The sequence below is a fragment of the Uloborus diversus genome, chromosome 2 (assembly GCF_026930045.1).
Source record: "Uloborus diversus isolate 005 chromosome 2, Udiv.v.3.1, whole genome shotgun sequence".
In the NCBI taxonomy this organism is placed as follows: domain Eukaryota; kingdom Metazoa; phylum Arthropoda; class Arachnida; order Araneae; family Uloboridae; genus Uloborus; species Uloborus diversus.
Genome location: NC_072732.1, coordinates 124,667,181 through 124,685,881, shown reverse-complemented (window position 1 = coordinate 124,685,881; position 18,701 = coordinate 124,667,181).

The following is an 18,701-nucleotide window of genomic DNA, read 5'->3' as shown; positions in this document are numbered from 1 at the left end:
TTGATACCGGAAGGAAAGTTACACGATCATTCGCTATTATATAAGGATATTATTAAATAACCTCAATTCAGTACTTAGTTATAAGTTAATGTTGTTCCAGCTTTGACTTCACGTTCAGGACATTTCAAACCAAAGTAGGTATCTCTGAATAAAGATACATACATGACTGTGTTGCTACTGTTTCTATTTTTAGTCTTTTATCTCGTAAGTAGAGGCATTTTATAGTTATAAAAAGAAAGATATATTTTACGAAAAAGTGTTCCTAAATTATTAAACATTCATAAATTACAGCAAATATTTTTTTTCAACGTCAACTTTTTATTTTAAATATTTTTATTACAAATTTCAGCATAGTGATTCTCTTGTATGCTGTGCTATTGTTTATTGTAAATAAACTAATTGCTGAAACTAACAGCTTATTCCCAGCTATTTAGAGATATCAGGAGGATCAAAAAAGGGTTCAGTTTTATCATTTTGTTGCCAGCCCCTAAATGTATAAGTGATTTAACTTTTATCGAAACATATTAGCTGAAGCATACCTTTTATGGTACTAAAGTTACAGAACAATTGAGGAGGTACCGATCAAAATTTCACTTGTCCAGTTTCAATAAAAACTGAGCTTGCAGCTGATTTAAATATTACTGGATGGTTTTTACAACTGTATTTTTATTTTCAGAGGAAGAAAATTATGTTACATTTCAATTCTGTTTCAAAACTTAGTGTCCTAAATTAAACAAGAATGTCCAAAGGGTTTGTTTCAATAATAATAATAATAAAAAACAATATGCCATTTTCGTCCAGTACTCCCCCCCCCCCTCCCTCCCATTTTGGTCACGTTGCCTGCAGCTCATCTACACTGCCAATCTTTGGGTTGCTTGCTGTTGAGGTTACGGTGTATGTCTGTAAATGTTTTTGGTTCTTAGTTCATTCAAAAACAAACAATTCCATTGCGATTTTATTTAAAGAGGAATATATCCATTAGATCCAGTCAAATGAAGAGATGTCTTAATTTAAAAACTTAATTTCAGGTTTATTGATCTTCCTATATTTGATAGTTTTCTCTTAAGATTATAAATGAAACTAATTCATAAAAGCTTTACTTAAAAACACAAATTTCCGTGAATTTCTCCTCGTGACTTTCTCAAATGTTTTCTTATTTCTCGAGAAATTCTTTAAGATGTGAATTTTTGCAAATGATGCAGTTTTTTTGCCCACCACTCACAATACCGTGTTTCCGCGAAAATAATATCCGGTCTTACATTAATTTTTGTTGAAAAAGATACGCTAAGTGCTTACTTTCAGGGCAGGTCTTTTTTTTTTTCTAATGGTCAGTAGTTTACACTTGTCTGTGCTCAAAAAACATTTATTTGAATTTAAGCACTACATTTATTCAAATTTGAGACATATTTTAGAATAACTTGTTCAATAATTAGAATGCACTACTGCATGCTATAGAACATATTTTATCTGAATCTTCAATAAAAGAACACTCACGGACGCACGATAACACGAACGAACGTTTACTATTCACCAGAGTGCATACTTAAATGACCTAACGCTGGTTTAGTAAAACAGAAAATCTAAATTTAAAATTACAAATAGTGATACGATATAAAATCGATATATTGCAGTTCAACCAATTAATGGTTCCTTCCAAAACTAAAATTTGTTTTCGCAATTGTATATCCGTCTTTGTTTCATATTTTCTCTGATCACCGATTTTGGACAGTTAATACATTTAACTTCCTTTGATTGCTGAAAGCTACGATACTTTTATTCATACAGTATTCCCTTTCCTCTAGTAGGGTAACGGCACTAGTAAAAGCCTGGTTTCCTAGAAGCGAACACGCCGATCGTCGGCGTCGCTCCTCGCCGTGGGGAAAACTTGATTCCTCTGCGCAAGAGCGCCCGAGCTAAATCGACGTCGTGAATGGCCACGCCGGAATCCACTTGACTTCGATTTCAGCGTCACGGCGAGGAGCGACGTCGAAAATCGGCGATTCGCTTCTAGGAAACCAGGGCTTAACAGACAGGCTTGAGAAATCGCTCTCAGGTTAACATTTTCTGAGCCTTTTATTGTATTTAGACTTTTCATACTCTTTTTCTCCCATGCAAGATGCAACTACATCTCATCTAACGTTTGACTGCTTCTGGATCCTCTGAATTAGTTATGTCTTCTTTTTTTTTTTTTTTGCTTAGTTTCGAAAAAAGGTACGAACCCCAGTAACAGACACCGAAAAATCTGATGATACCCAATAACAGATAGGAAGGGGAAAGGATAAGTAATGGACAAAACTCCCTTTTTCTCTTCAAAACGTGCATAACTTCATTATTTTTAGAATTAAAGCCTTATTAAATTCAAATGAACATGAAACACCAGCTGACCTCGTGGTAGATGTTCATAACCTTCCACCACTGCCTTGTAAATACCTACCGGATCATAAAATTCACTCTGATAACACTAGATGGTAGCACCTTCTTCATGGGACGCAGCAACATCAGTATTGTCCGCCTAAAATTCATATTATTTAGATTCAACCTTATGACTGTGTTACTGGACCCTTGTCTAGAACTAGGGTTTACTGGTTACCTTACTGTACTCTTTCTTTTTGTTGTCATTTTGTCTAAGCATCAAAACTTATCATTTTGTTATCTTACTATTATATTGAATATTATTAAGTTCAACTCTGTCTGTCGTGTCATGAAGCGTTCTTTTAAGTGACGATCTTTTTACTAGGGTTTCTTTTAGAAGTATTCTTTAGAAGTATGCCTAGAAAAATCATGCTAGGGCATTGTTAAGTTTACTTTTATTTCCAAAAACCGATGTCGATAATTAGTTTTCAGCACAAGAGGGATTTTTTTTTTTTTTTTGCAATTAAATTTGGTTTTTATCAAAAATATCCTCAAAAATCAAAAGACTTTAAATCAACATTGAAAGTTACTTTCTCTCCACCCCCCCCCCCCCCCAATTTCTTTTTTTCCTCATCTCTACATTTAAGTGCATTTGTATTATTTTAATGCACAATGCATCGAGAATATTTAAACTAATTTCTATTCTAAAATTAACGATGACTAATGACTCTTTATTTTGTTCAACTTGCTTTATGCTGATAAGTTTTTTTTTTTTTTTTTTGACACCATTGCTTTAATGAAAGACACTGCGATTCAGGGATCACTTTTAATTGAAAATGCTAAACCTTAACTGAATTAAGATGAATGTTTAGAAGCATACACAAACGCTGTCTTGGCCATCAATAGAACACAGGTATATTTACTCTGAAGAGAGAGGAACGAAAACGAAATCGTAATATTGTCTCTAATCTATCATAAGATCACTACAGTATTTTAACCAAACTTTTTTTTTCCTTCTGTAAATATTATTTCGATCTTGCTTTATATTAAATGTAAAGCAGAAACCATTTAATGTAAATCTGGAATTATATTACTACCAGAAAATACAGAAATCTTTTAAAATTGTTTTCTTTTTTTGAATTAAAATCGTAATTTAGAATTATTTTTAAATTTATTTCAGCTGAAGTAACATTGTATAAATTTTTTTTTTCATTTTGAACTGTCTATTATAACTTAATGAATGTTTTCAGCTAAAACAATTAATGATTGTTCAAATGCTCTCCGTTGAAGAGAGTTATTCAGCTATGGAAGGGCTTACAGTTGCATTCAATTAGGCGGAATTGCAGTTGTTCATTGTAACTAAAGTCTACACTATTTCTTTATTTTTACTGACCTGCTTATCAGTGCTGTAGTTGGACGACTGAGGGGGGGGGGATGGGACATCCTCCCAATTATTTTGTTTTTTATTGTATAAATAATGCACATGTCACGTAAATTGGTTCCAAACCAATTCTTTTTAGGTCCTTTTTTTAGGTAAATCACCTCAAACTCCAAAATGAGTTCCTCCAAAAGTAATTTTTCTACTAGGGGAAACTAGGGAGGTTTGACCCATAGGGAGACTTGAACCATGAGGATTTCTTCCATGAAAAGGATATTTTTACCAGTCACACAACAGTCTTTTGTAGGGATAAGCCATAATAGCTTTTATTTCTCCAAAGCAGCGATTCCCAATGTGTGTTCCGTAGAACCCTAGGGTTCCGCCAAAGAATGAGAAGGGTTTCGCCACGAGTTATATAGCCTTTCCATAAATTTTTCTTCCACAAATTTTCAGAAAAAAGAAACATTCAAAGATAAGTAATGCTGCTCTGAATTGAAGTAGAGGCGTAATTGTGTCATTGTTATGTCAACATTTTATATAGGGGAAACTAGGGAGGTTTGACCCATAGGGAGACTTGACCCATTAAGGATTTTTTCCATAAAAAGGATATTTAGGGAAAATTTTAGTCTTATTATTGGTTGACCAGTCACACAACAGTATTTTGCAGGGATAAGCCATTTCAGAATTATCAGTGGTTTTCAAGAAATTCAGTGTTAAATGACACTGCGCCTGAAAAGCAAATTTTGAAGTTTTTGGAGTTGTTTTGATTTTATCCTTCAGTTTTGTGGGAAATGAATTTTAAAAGTATACATGTTTTAGTCACTTTTCTAGCTATCTATTGATATACAGTTGTTTTATATAACTTTAATCTAAGTTGTTAAAAATTTAAGGTAAACAGAAGAAAGCTAAAAAGGGAGCTTTGACCCCAAGCTAACTGGGGAGACATGACCCAAAGACTAATTTAATGTTTTTGTTAAATTTGATGTTTTTTCATTGAAGTTTTATTTTTTAATGTATAACATATTGTGATTTAGGCCTAATGATTCGATTTTATTGATCTAAGTTGCTAAAAATTTGAGTTTAACAAAAGAAATCTAACTAGGGAGCTTTTACCCCAAGCTAACTAGGGAGACTTGACCAAAAGACAAATTTGATGTTTTTATCTAATTTGGTGTTTTTTCTAGGAATTTTTATTTTTGAATAGATAACATATTGTGATTTTGGCGTATCAAGATTAAATTGATCTAAGTTGCTAAACATTTTAGGTAAAAAGAGAAAGCTACTTGTGTTGAGGATCTTTGACCCAAGCTAATTAGGAAGACTTGACCCAAAGAATAATTTGATGTTTTTTCAAAGAATTTTTGTTTATGAAAAGTTAACATATTGTGATTTAGACCTTAATGATTTGCTTTTATTTAAGAAATAGTTTAATATTGTCAATATGAAAGGGGATTTTTTTTTACTTAGAGAATAACTAAAATATTAACAAAATTACAGTAGATGAAACCGCTTAAAGGAATCTCTATCTGGTAGTCAAATTAAAATTATTAAAAATTGCTTTGTCCAAATTAAATTGCAGAGTATTGTAAGCTCTAAATTGTTGAGTCCGATAATGTGAAAAAAATTAAAAAATAAACAGATTCTTTTTAATAACAGTTTCTACAATATTCCCTGATTACAATTGCAAAACAAATTCAGAATGCGCACAAATGATTTCTCTCTTAGCACATTAAGCAAAACTTTAGTTTGAAATTTTTGGTATTGATAATGCAATGAAAAAAAAAGCACTTTAGGACCTATTTTATCCCAAGCAATGGGGTAAAATAAAATATTCCCTACTTATCGTAAGAGCTTGTTTATACGTTCTCTTTTATTTCAGACTTGCAATAATTTAAAAATGAAAGGCATCTTTTACGCTATAAGTTAATCATTCATTGGTAGTACGATATAAAACTTTCTTCTTGTTCATCCGTTATGCACTTAAATAAGAACTTTTGGGATCTGCTAACACGCAACGTGTTGCTAGACTGTCACCAACCTAAAAATAGTTCCTTTATAAAATGAGTACATCAGTCGTGCACTGTTAAACTGGACGATTCCATTCCTAACAAGTGTTCAACGTTGATCTCTGTCATAAAATGACGTTGTGCCCTGTCTTAAGCAAACTCATATTATGAAACTCCATATCTAATGTAATTTTTCATTCCGTACATAAAATGTAACATCAAATTCGTACATTCGTTCTGTACCAAAAGACTCACTGAAATGCATATTTCCTTTTATCTATGTAGCTTTTCTCTCTTAAAAACACTACTTATCTAGATAACGAATCAGGTACCAAAAACTTGTTAACGTATCCTACAGAAACAGTAAAAACATCCATTAATAAGCATCTAGAGAATTTTAGAGAACGTTTTCCTTTCTTATAGAGTGTGAGTGAGAGCGAAATAGAGTGAGAGAGAGAAAGAGAGAGGGAGAGATAAAAGAATACGGCCGTTCCACTGACTGTATTTCATACTAACAGCATGCAGATTAGTTCAGTTTTTTATTTCAACGTTTTTGCAAAATACCCAACCACGTGGCATGTACTTATGGCTCCGACTCTACAGCTTTTGCATGCGTGCATATAAGCTGTAGAGTCGGAGTTGGAGTTGAAGGTTTAAAATTTCAAGAACCGAAGTCGGTCATTTTCCCGCCAAGTCCGCAACTCTGCCAGTGCTTGCGGAGACAAGAGTCGGAGTCGAAGGCTCTGAAATTCCCAAAGTCGGAGTCTGTCATTTTTCCTTCGACTCCGCAGCCCTGCATATAACCAATTTTGTAGTGCTATATTTTCTGCCAGATAGAAAAACTGAGGGGGGGGGGGAGTAAACCGTCACACAGTGAAGTATTTGAACCGAAAACCTGGCTAAAATTATTTTATGCTCTTTTTCTATGGAAAACTCACATAGAAGCAATATAAGGTGTTATTCAATGCGTATTTTTAAGAAATAAGAAAAAAGTTAGTTCGCAAATGTAGTATCAAGAGGAAAAATTGAAAATTTATTTAAAAGTCTTATACTATTAAAACCAATTACAAGTATTTTATTTTATAGAAACTGGAAACAGATAAAACTTTTAAATCATTGTGCTTCGAATTCTATATAACATTGGAAGTTCCAAACACATTCTATTTAACGCAGACAAACTTGGTCGAGGGCCTGCAACATAATCTGATAAGAGGGTCTATTAATGAACGCGGGGGGCCATGGGTTCCCAAACCTGCATTTGGGATATTTATCAAATTTGTTTAGTAAGTTACCGCCCTACAGCCAGGGTTAAGGCAGAAATACATGAAATACACCGGCAGCTCAATCAATTCCAGCCGAGGACTGCAGTTTCATGCTTATTAGCACTCATCAGCCCGGCATAGCACAAGTTAGGGTGTGCTAATTCTGTATTAGCTACCAGTTTGTTTGGCACTCTTGGCTTCCTTAAGAAGTTTTCCACCTCCAGCTCAGTAACTCCTATGCCGGGCTGATGAGTGCTAATAAGCACGAAACTGCAGTCCTCGGCTGAAGTTGATTGAACTGGCGGTGTATTTCATATATGTATTAAATGCTCACACATAAATAACATAAAGATGTCCAAAGCCGAATAATGCATGTTTATTTATTTATTTTTTTGTTTCTAAAAATGAATTAGTTTCCCAGAATTTTATGGTTCTCGTTAGTGTTAAAGTTATATCTTAAGCGTTTTAGATACATCGGCATTACCATCTACACGTTAACTCATTTGAGCATATCATTGATTAATTCTTCCGCAGCTACATGCTCCCTCATATCCTCTGCTTGCTTTTCTCTTTTGATTCGATAAATTCTTTAGTTGATCCTTGGTTGCCAGGCTTCTTTGTGTTCAAAATATCAAATTTATGCTAACTATTGAACAACTGATTATTCTTTTGCAAAACACGTTCTTCTATATAGTTGGCAGCAGCCAATTTTTGCTTCAAGTTTGACCCAAAATGATTGATTTAATAGATAAAACTCGCTCACTGGATATTTGGTAGTTTTCGAGAGGTGTTTCTAAAAAATATCATTTTTTCATCCATTTTCTTGTGTGAAATTTTTTGTATTAAGTCGTATAATGACTATTTCGTCATTTATTTTAACTTTCTAGAAGATTCTTAGAAGAAACGAGAACGTGTGCAAAACCAGTAGAAAATTAAAAAATGTATACCATTAACTTTAAACCTGCTTAAAGCACGATGGGGGAAAAGGTGGCTACATTTTCTTTTACAGTCATTTTAAGAAATCCCTAAACTTTTTTTAGTGTTTGAATGAAAACTCGAAAGCGCCCGTAACATAAACAAAAGAACTTTCGATTTGAAATTTTTACCAAAAATTAAATGACTTATGCATAATTGTTTAAAACAATACAAAAAAGATATTTCCTCAAATAAAAGGCATATGAAATGTATTTCTTAGCAAAGTACATGACTCTGGTTTCCATCTATAAGTTTTTTTGGTTAATTCCAAGAAAAACGACTGACACAGCGGATAGAATGAGTAGGATAAATGTCGTTTCCAAGAATTTATCCATCTGTTTAGTGAAGAGAACTCTACAGAAAAAGCATAAAAGTATTGGAAAACAGCAGCAAAATAGAAAACAAAAATTTGTTTGCCACCAAATAAAGCAATATATGATCTTCTTTCACCGTGCAGTGATTCAGACTTCCACCATTTATTAGAGCTTTATAATATAGTCACGACATGTAAAGATATTTAAAATCTCTTTTGAATGCGGGATTCAGACTGAATTACTGTTACTTCAGTCTGTTTTAAAGAGACATTAAGATTTTTTAAAATGAAAAAACAAGATAAAATTTTTAAAATGTTATGTATTCGTAAATGCGTATTTTAGGCAGGTTATAAAATGCAAAATTTGATTATTTGAAGTCCGGTTCAAACTGCATTATGAGAAGTGTGTAAGGAATAATAACTCCAAACGTAGACAAAATAAATTTTCTGGTAAGAGCAAAACATCCACATACTGAAATGGCCATTACATCTTTTTCTGTTATAAACCAACAATTCTTCATCAACGAAATTTGGTGCTCTTCCAGACACATTCGTAGTGTCCAAATAAAACTTTCACTTTTTGTTTGTATCTGTGATGCCTTGTATACCATATAAATGTATAAAATGAAATGAAAATAAACTGGAAGCGTGGAAGCTAATATTTTAAGTTGGTTAAAATCTTTTCGCACAAATCCTAAATGCAGAAATAAAGCAGAGATAAGTCCAACAAAGTTAAAAACGGAGAGTGTTAGCGTTGGTAATCCAATTCCTTTTTCCAAAAATGCTTTGCATATAAAACCATCTTTAAAAATTTTGATAATAACAGAGATTGCATGGTCGTTATCAGCGCATTTCATAAGCGAAATTTCACAATTTGAAATAACACTTTGTAAAGTAGTAAAGATGCTAATGTTGAAAAATATCGAAATATTCGGCATTAGGTAAATAAAAGTAAAATGACTCATTGTCCGAAACACAGTAAATGTTCTAGCATAACTTGGCTCTTTAAGAAATGCTTCAAAAACATATATGTTGTCATCATCTAATTTTAACACCACATAATACGAACTATAAATAATTCCAATTGAGATAGGTATCATACAGCATAAAAAAAAATTGAAGTCGCAGGGAATAAAATGGTTTTGATTCAACCTTTATTGAGTTAAGCTTACGACACCGGGATAGCAAATGCGTAAGTTGCTGAAAAGCATACTTTTCTTCTTTTCTTTTAAAATAAAATGCATACCATAGACAAATACTCAATGCGTTAAAAATAACCCAGGCGTAATAGCTCTTAGCTAATCTAAACTCTTTTTGAAATGCATAGTGCAGAAGACTGATGCAATATACCGAAATTGAGACATGCATTGAAACTACATAAATTTTAGATCTAATTGAACACAACCGTGAATGCTTATCCTGATCAGAAACAGTAATACCAAATAGTTTCAATAGTAATGCAAAATACCTCAAGTTTTTAGTTTGTTCTTGCATTTCAAAATTGCTGAATTAAAAATTCACTTTTAGAGTGAAATATTTTCTAAGTCGTGGTGGAAATAAAGCAAAATGAGGTTGAATTAAAATTTTTTGACTTTTAAAAGAAATAATTTGAGGGGGTATTAAAATTTAAAAAATCGATATAACTTTAACCATGGGGAAAATTGAAAGCAAGCATAACAGCGGTTACTCCTTATTTACCATGGGCATTGAAACCATTGAAAAAGAGGTGCACAACAGCACAACAAATGTTTTGACATTCTTTCATTTTTAATTTACTTGAAGGATATTTATCTTTTTGAACGGTTTTTTTACTGCCAAAAATAAAGTGTTGTACTTTACTACTTGTATGACGCAAAGCTTCAAACCAATTGTGTGTAGAAAAACATTGATTTACAATAGATTTTTACCGTAATGAAATTGTACTTTATTCACAGAGCTCGTATGCCAAAATCTGTTAAGTGGTACTGCTTTATCGAATAATTCCCTTAATCGATATTGTAATTTGTAAGATGAAAGTTTCAACAAGGTCGTTTTACAATGCTGCTAATGTATGAAGTCATTAATCGTTTTCTCTTATGTAATAGGAATCAATACATGACTAGCAGCAAAAGGTCAAGTGTTTGAATAATTTATGCAGAAGAGAGTAGATTTCGCAGAAAATAATCTTTCTTCTTGAATGAAAAACACTTAACATGCGAGAGCACAAAAAGGGGAGTGGTAGAAGGTAAAAAAACACACACACACACACACAGTTATATCGTTTCTCTATTTGATTTGTATAATTTTAGTGTAGGAGACAAAATGTCACTCAATCTAATTTTCCTAATGCTCATATTTTTCAAAATCCTTTCGCAATAAAATTTGATTATTAGATTTTAACTTTGCTCGTGTGTATATACGAGGCGTGTTTTTAAAGTAAGTTCCGTTTTTATATAAAAAAAGAACGAGTACAGATAGAGCTAAGTAATTTAGTGCACAAAAATCTACCACCCTTACGCTATTTTTCGACATTGCTCCCGTGATTTTCCAAGCATTTGTCATAGCGTGGTGCAGGTTTTTGTATACCTATTCGTAAAAAGTTACCGCCCGTTTAGTCAACCATGAGGACTCTTACAGGGCTTTGGCTGGGGCGTTTTTGAACATCCTCTGGTCTACCCTCACCTCGCTCGCAGCATTTTTCATTTGTTTCGGCATCTAAAGTCCTCCCTAGGTGGTCTGTGGCACAACAGCAATAATGAGCTCAGAGAACATGTTATCCCATGGCTGACTACACAAGCGGCAATTTTCTATGAATAGGTATACAAAAACCTGTACCTCGCTATGACAAATGCTTAGAAAATCACGGGAGTAATGTCAAAAAATAGCGTAAGGATGGTAGATTTTTGTGCAATAAATTTCTTTGCTCTATCTGTACTCGTTCTTTTTTTTTATATCAAAAAGGAACTTATTTTAAAAACACGCCTCGTACAATACAAATACTATTTATACGAGTATATATGAGCAATTTTCCAGAAATGTGTTATTTTGCATCCCAAACCTTTAAATTTTTCACGGGTGAAGGTTGGCATTTTTTGGAAATGGCAAGATATGCATGTTTGTTTGAATGCAGAAGTTCATGAAACAAAGTCATTTATTTTGAGAAATTTTGAGTGTTACATTTGTAAATATGCAAAAAAGTCAATGTGCAACTTTTTCTTAGTTTTCTTTACTTTTAATTCGTAAATCCATTCCTTAATTTATATCGCATTAAAAGTATAATCTAAAACAAAAATAAATACTTCAATGATTTTTTATTCGACTTCTAATGCAATCTGGCAGTGAAAAAAACCCTAAAGTGTTTGCTTTTGGTTGTTAGCTGTACTACAGTCTTACTGCTCCCCTTTTACGTGGTATAAGCAACGTTAGATGCGTAACCATAAATACTTTCAGGGATACATTTTTGTTTTAATTTTTCTACAGCTATAAAAGTGTGACTAAGGAGTGTGTAAAAGTGTTTCCCTTTTTAGACGTGTGCATTTTCGATCCCATCAGAAAAAAGAAAGCAAAACGCATTGCAAAGTATAAAAGAGTAGCAAAAAAAAAGCAGTTCAATTTTCGTAACTTTCTCGTTTAGACTTGATAAGAGTTGCTGAAAGCAGGCATCTCTATGCAATATTACGGTAAATGTAACTGCTTAACCGAACCCCTACAAAGCAATCAACTTAAGGATTTGTGAAAAATTACTTTGTCCTAATTAACTTGCCAAGTAGTGCAAAAAAGGGGAGCAGTGGTTACGTGAGACAAGTGAAACAGTAAAATGATAACAATTTATTTTCCGTTTTTATTTTTCCGGCTTGACCAAACTTCTTAAAATTCAGGTTGATGTACTCTGAACAGTATTATAAAGTATATCATTATAACAGTATTATAGAAAAGAAGTTGATATTCAATATGGTATACGAAAATTAACTATGTCATCATAGCAGTAAGTAACAGTCGCTAATCCAGGGCTGAGGCAGACCTACATCCAATACATCAGACAGCCCATTTATCACATCCAGAGAGTGTAGTTTCGTTTGTATTAGACCTCATTGGTCTGGAATAGTAAATAACCGAGCTAAAGGCTGATGTCAGCTCATTGAAGTTAAGAGCGCCAACAAACTGGTAGATAAAAGGAATTTATCTCACCAGTGAGTGTCCACAACATTGTGCATTTCGAGCCATAAATTGAAGGCAGAGTTTCAAGTCCAACCGCACCATGCAAAACGAAACAGCAGTCTCTGGATGTGAAAACTGGACTATCTAGTATATTGCATGTATGTCAGCATAGTTAGACACCACTAAAATATATGCCTTGTGTGTTGATTGTTTCTAAACTATTCGAAAAGCTTACAGACTGGTTTATTAATCTTACATTGGGCTATTATTTAACGTTCATTTTATCAGTGGAATGATGCTGTCAATATTTTGTGTAATTAAATGGCACCAGCTGAATATAAAGATGGGTACATCAGTCTTGCAACATTAAACTGGAGAAATCTACTCCTAACAAGTGTTCAACGTGTCTTTCTCTCATGAAGGGACGGTGCTATCTGTCATAAGCAAACTAATGTAACGAAACTCCATAAACTTTGTAATTTTTCAGTACTTTCTACAAATACGAAAGAAAATATCGCTTAATGTATTGCTCTTAAATACGTATTTTAAGGAGTTCATTAATTGCAAAAAGTTGGTTCTTTGAAGTCCGGTTCAAACTGCAGCATGAGAAGTGTGTAAGGAACAATAATTCCGAAGGTAGACAAAATAAATTTTCTCGTAAGAGTGAAACATCCACACACTGAAAAGGCCATTATATCCTTTTCTGTTAAAAACCAACAATTTTTCTCTATCGACGAAACTTGATACTCTTCCAGGCACATCCGTAGTGTCCAAATAAGACTTTCACTTTTTGTTTGTATCTGTGATGCCTTGTACACCATAAAAATGTATAAAATAAAGTGAAAATAAACAGGAAACGTAAAAGTCAATAGTTTAAATTGGTCAAAATTTTCTCGCACAAATCCTAGATGCAGAAAAAAAGCAGAAATAAGTCCAACGAAGTTAAAGACGGAGAGTGTTAGCGTTGGTAATCCAAATCCTTTTTCCAAAAGCGATTTGCATTTAAATCCATCTTTACAAATTTTGATAATAACAGACATTGCATGGTCGTTATGAGCACATTTCATAACTAAAATTTCACAACTTGAAATAACAGTTCGTAAAGTAGTGAAGATGCTGATGTTGAAAAATACTGAAATATTTGGCATTATGTAAATAAAAACAAAATAACCCATGGACCGAAATACTGTAAATGTTCTAGCATAACTTGGTTCTTTAAGTAATGCTTCGAAAACGAATATATTGTCATCATCTAAATTAAACAGCACATAATACGAACTATATGCAATACCTATCGAAATAGGTGTCATACAGCATAAAAGAAAATGAAGACTTAAAGAATGAGGGGGTTTTGATCCATTCACTATTGCGTTGAGCTTATAGCATCGAGATAGCAGTTGCATAAGTTGTTGAAAAGCATACTTTTCTTCATTTCTTTTAAAATAAAATGAATACCATAAACAAATACTCAATATGTTAAAAATTACCCAAGCATAATAGCTCTTAGCTAATCTAAACGTACTTCCAAATGCATAGTGAAGAAGACTGGTGCAATATATCGAAACTGAGACATGCATCGAAACTACATAAATTTTAGATACAATTAAACACAACCGTGAATACTTATCCTGATCAAAGAGAGTAATACCAACTAGTTTCAACACAAATGCAAAATACCTCAAGTTTTTTGCTTCCTGTTGCATTTTAAAATTGCTGAACTAAAACTTCTTTCAGAGTGAAATATTTTCTATGAAGTGGGGAAAGAAACCAAAATTATGTTGAATAAGAATTTTTAGATTCTTAAAGGGGAAACCTAATCTCAAAATCCAAGTGCGTTTTGCTTAGGGTCTTACCCTAAGCACCCAGAAATCTGTGGTCATTATTTCGGGGGTCATTTAAAATAAAAAGCCGTTTTGCTTTATTTCTCCTTAGAAAAGTTGTGAATTAAATATCCATAGTATCAGTTACATTGAATTTACCCGGGGCATTGAAAACGTTGAAAAAGAGGCTTTCTGTCATAACAAGTGTCTTGACATTTTCTTTTTCTTTCATTTTTCAATTATTTGGTCAATGATTATCTTCAACATTTTCTTTCATGTTAAAAAAAGACAGTTTCGTTCATCACTCATTGCATAATACAAAATTTCAAACAGAATGACACTTCCAGGTGAAAAAAACTGATTTTGGAAGATTATTCTTATTGAAATTGCATTTTATTGATAGAATTCGTAAACAAAAATCCATCAAATGGTATAGTTTGACCGCGAACAAATGGTACTTGTCAGTCATTTGAGAAAACGAGTCCATTCCTTGTAATAGGCGTAGAATAAAGAAAACACATGTGCTATATTTACGAGTTAGCGACATTTTGGCGATATGAAATTTTATTAAACGAGCTGATGTGTGCATCACATGACTTCCTTTTACGCAAATTTTATGATAATAGTGCCTCGGAGTAAACAAATACACAATTTAAATATTTTCACCCCAAGTTCTAGCGAACCGAAAAAAAGAAAACGTTTTATACAGATAAATTTTCCCAATATTGGCAGTTTTAATTTTTCAGTGATTCAGTGGTCAACTTCTAAATATGGCCAAATTGAAACCGGATTTAAAAAAAAAAAAACTCAAAATTGTCTCCAAGTTGGCGATAAAACTTGGCTACCAAAAGCTTGCCGATATACTGCCAAGTGTTTGCCAAATCATAACAACACTTGAGTTTTGCATTGAAATTAACAATGATTTTACCCCAAAAAGGTTTAAAAAAAAACCTTTTGGAGCATTCGAATGCACAACTAGACCCCACTAGGAGTCTACGTACCAAATTTTAACGTTCTAGGACATACCGATTCTGAGTTATGCGAGATACATACGCACATACACACGTACATATGGGCGTCTCGAGAAAACTCGTTGTAATTAACTCGGGGATCGTCGAAATGGATACAAAGGGTGCCTATACGTTCTTAGGCATATATCCACGTTGGTCATGTTGAAAAAAAACTTAATACTCATTAAGAGGCAAGCAAAATGGAAATTAAGGCCGACTTTTAAGTGAAATTTTTTCCGCGAATACAATACTTATTTTTTTGTAAAAGGAAGTAAAAAGGAAATAATACTATCTGGACAATAAAAGCAACATTGCAGCAAACCATTCGAAATTTACTGTTTGCAACGGCTCTTTTATTACTCGACTAGCAGTACAAGCACGGCCTTGCAGCTGTAGAAATTAAAAAGTCATTTGGTTCGCTTGTTTATTTATAGGTAACTTCTATTATAAGTTCAGTAATATGTTTTTCAAGAACTCTTTATATATTCAGTGTACTTAAAAACTTAACACCTACGACTACGAGTTAATTAGGCCCTTATTTCGTCAACATCTTAATTTTATGGAGAAAAATTCAAAAGGAAACAAAATCATGATCATATATACTCCAGTACACTTGTCACTGAATTTGATGACACGCCATTTTTGGCTTCAAAATTTTCAAGATATATCTAATATGTCGTCAAATGCTCTCCATTCACGATGTCATTTCCGTCCTATTACTTCCGCGAGTTTACTACCAATGAAAGTATAGAAATTTTACCTTACTCGGGCCAAATTGAGTATAATTTTTTGATTTGAGAATTTTGAAAAGGGTAATGCTTTGCGTAATTTAAATTCATTATAACAGTTCAAATATGAGAAAATATAATATTTGATGTTAATACATTCAATTAATAATAAATCAAGCACCGAAGCACGAACTATATAAATTTTAAACGAAAGGCAAGGTGAACATTTGTTCCTGGAATTAAATTAACTTAAAAAATGTTCTACTATTTGAAAACAAATATAAACGCAATAAATTAGAATCAACAGAAATAAACCTATACCACACAATCAAAGAATTTCCAGGTTTAGATATAATTCAACAATACTTCATCTTTACTAATAATAAAGCAGAAAGTCTCTCTGTCCGGAGGATGTCTGGATGTCTGTAGGATGTCTGTAGGATGTCTGTGACGCGCATAGCGCCTAAACCGTTCGGCCGATTTTCATGAAATTTGGCACAAAGTTAGTATGTAGCATGGAGTTGTGCACCTTGAAGCGATTTTTCGAAAATTCGATGTGGTTCTTTTTTTATTCCAATTTTAAGAAAAAAAACTCTCATAAATTACGAAATTATCATAACGTGGAACCGTAACATGGGCACAAGCCAATTGGCGAGATACGAAATTATCATAACGTGGAACTGTAACGTCGGTACAAGCCAATTGGCGAGAAAATTCACCATACGTTATTTGTAAATATACAAGCGAACCAAAAGACCTTTAATTTTTCTATTACGGGCGAAGCCGTGCGGATGCCACTAGTTAAATGTATAAAAGTAAGACAAAAGAAAAAACAAAATTGTTTGCTTGCATAACTAAGCAGAAGATTTGGAAAAGTTGTAGTTTTTCTAGCTTGAAAAGTAAAATGATAAATTTTTCCGAAATTTTACCTTTTAGAAAGAATATTGTAAATGTGTTTACTCGCAATTCCATCAAACTATAGGGGTCGCTGCAGCCGCTGTCTAATGGCGGATGAAAAAGGTAAAACGGACGTACGCCGTAATGTATAAAATGCTTCTAAGCTTAGTAAATGACAAAAATGTTTGTTCTTTTGTATGATTTTTTTTGTTCTTCATTCTTTTGAAAATATTGTTTAATGTCTCTTGGTTATTCTGACCCATGTAGAAATAGATGAGACATCAAAAAATATCACGAAAGTAAGAACTTAATGCAAAGCACAGAGTAAGTTATTCTGAAGCAGCCATTTTCACGATGTTGAATTCTATATTCATAAATTTTTGGTTCACTTCGAACAACATTTTCATTTTGTACTGTTGTTTTCTTTGTTCTCTGTACAATACTTCCTTTTTTGTAAAAGGAAGTAAAAACACAATTTGGATTTAAATAATGATACTGTCACTAATTTAAATTAATAGAGCATTAACATCTTGCTGTCAATTCATTTCAAAATTCGAAAGTAACATACTATGTTACAAGAGAAATGATCTATAAAAAGGAGCGCTTTTTATAGATCATTTCTCTTGTAAATAAACCACTTTTCCGAAAACCTCGTATTTTGGTATTTTCTATATCTTTCAGATGACTTTAACCGAACGCCTAGTTTATTAAATGGTAAAGTATGACGCTTTGATCGAAAGGTGACAAATCCGTCTCTTGCAATTTTTATTTCGAACATGAAAAATTCCTTTTTTGCAAAAGAGCAGATGTCTGAAAATTCCGAATTTTTATCCGCTAGTTTTAGGCTCAACTATTTTGATATGAGGATATGAGGGGTAATATATAGGTTTTGCGGAAATTAGAGTAATCAACATTTAATAAATAAATACCATTGGTCAGAGAAGTAGAATGAAATAACCAACGTTCTGTAGCACAGAATTACACAATACTGCAGACACTGTGTTTTGGAGTTTCAAGGAATCCCTTTTTCAATGCAAAATAGCCAGCTTGTGTTATCTTTTCATCCAAAAGCTTACTATTTTGCATTGAAAAAGGGGTTCCTTTTTACCCCGAATCACGTGTCTGCAGTAATTTACAGTTTTGTGCTACAAAACGTTGATTGTTTCCTTTTGTATCAACAATTAGTTTTCATTCATAAGGGTTTATTTTTATTCAAAACTAAAATGGCTATATTTTTTTGATTTTTTATACGAACGTTTCTTAGTTTAGGACATAATCTATTAAGCATTTGTGCTCAATTCTGCAGCCAGAAAATGTGTTATACTAATTTGGTTTTTACCAATTGAAATTTGAAAAGTCTTCGCCATGCTGATCAATCAGTTTACCCTTTGAACTAAGGATTTCTAAAAAGTAACCGTTTTTAAGAAACCCTGTGATTAATAAGATAAAAAAGAGAATGTTTTGAAATAGAAGATTGTTGGGTTCTTTCTTCAAAAACATACACATATAGGTGAAATGTGACTCTTATTAAAATTCTGCTCCACATAACGTCACAGAAAAATCCCTTATCGAAAAAAAAAATCTCCTTCCATTTTCCGAGAAGCGGTCATTCTTTGCAACGTGATGAACATTCAGATGAATAGATTGTTACATTTCTTTTCTTTTCGCCGAAGATAGTAGAACAATTAATATCCTAAGGTTACTCCTCCCAAGCATCAGAGCCATAATAAGGTGTTCGAGGCAAAAGATGACGTCATGCATGACGCAGCCAGGTAGCGTGACCTTGAAATTGCTGCTATCAAAACCAGTAAGGTCTGAAACCA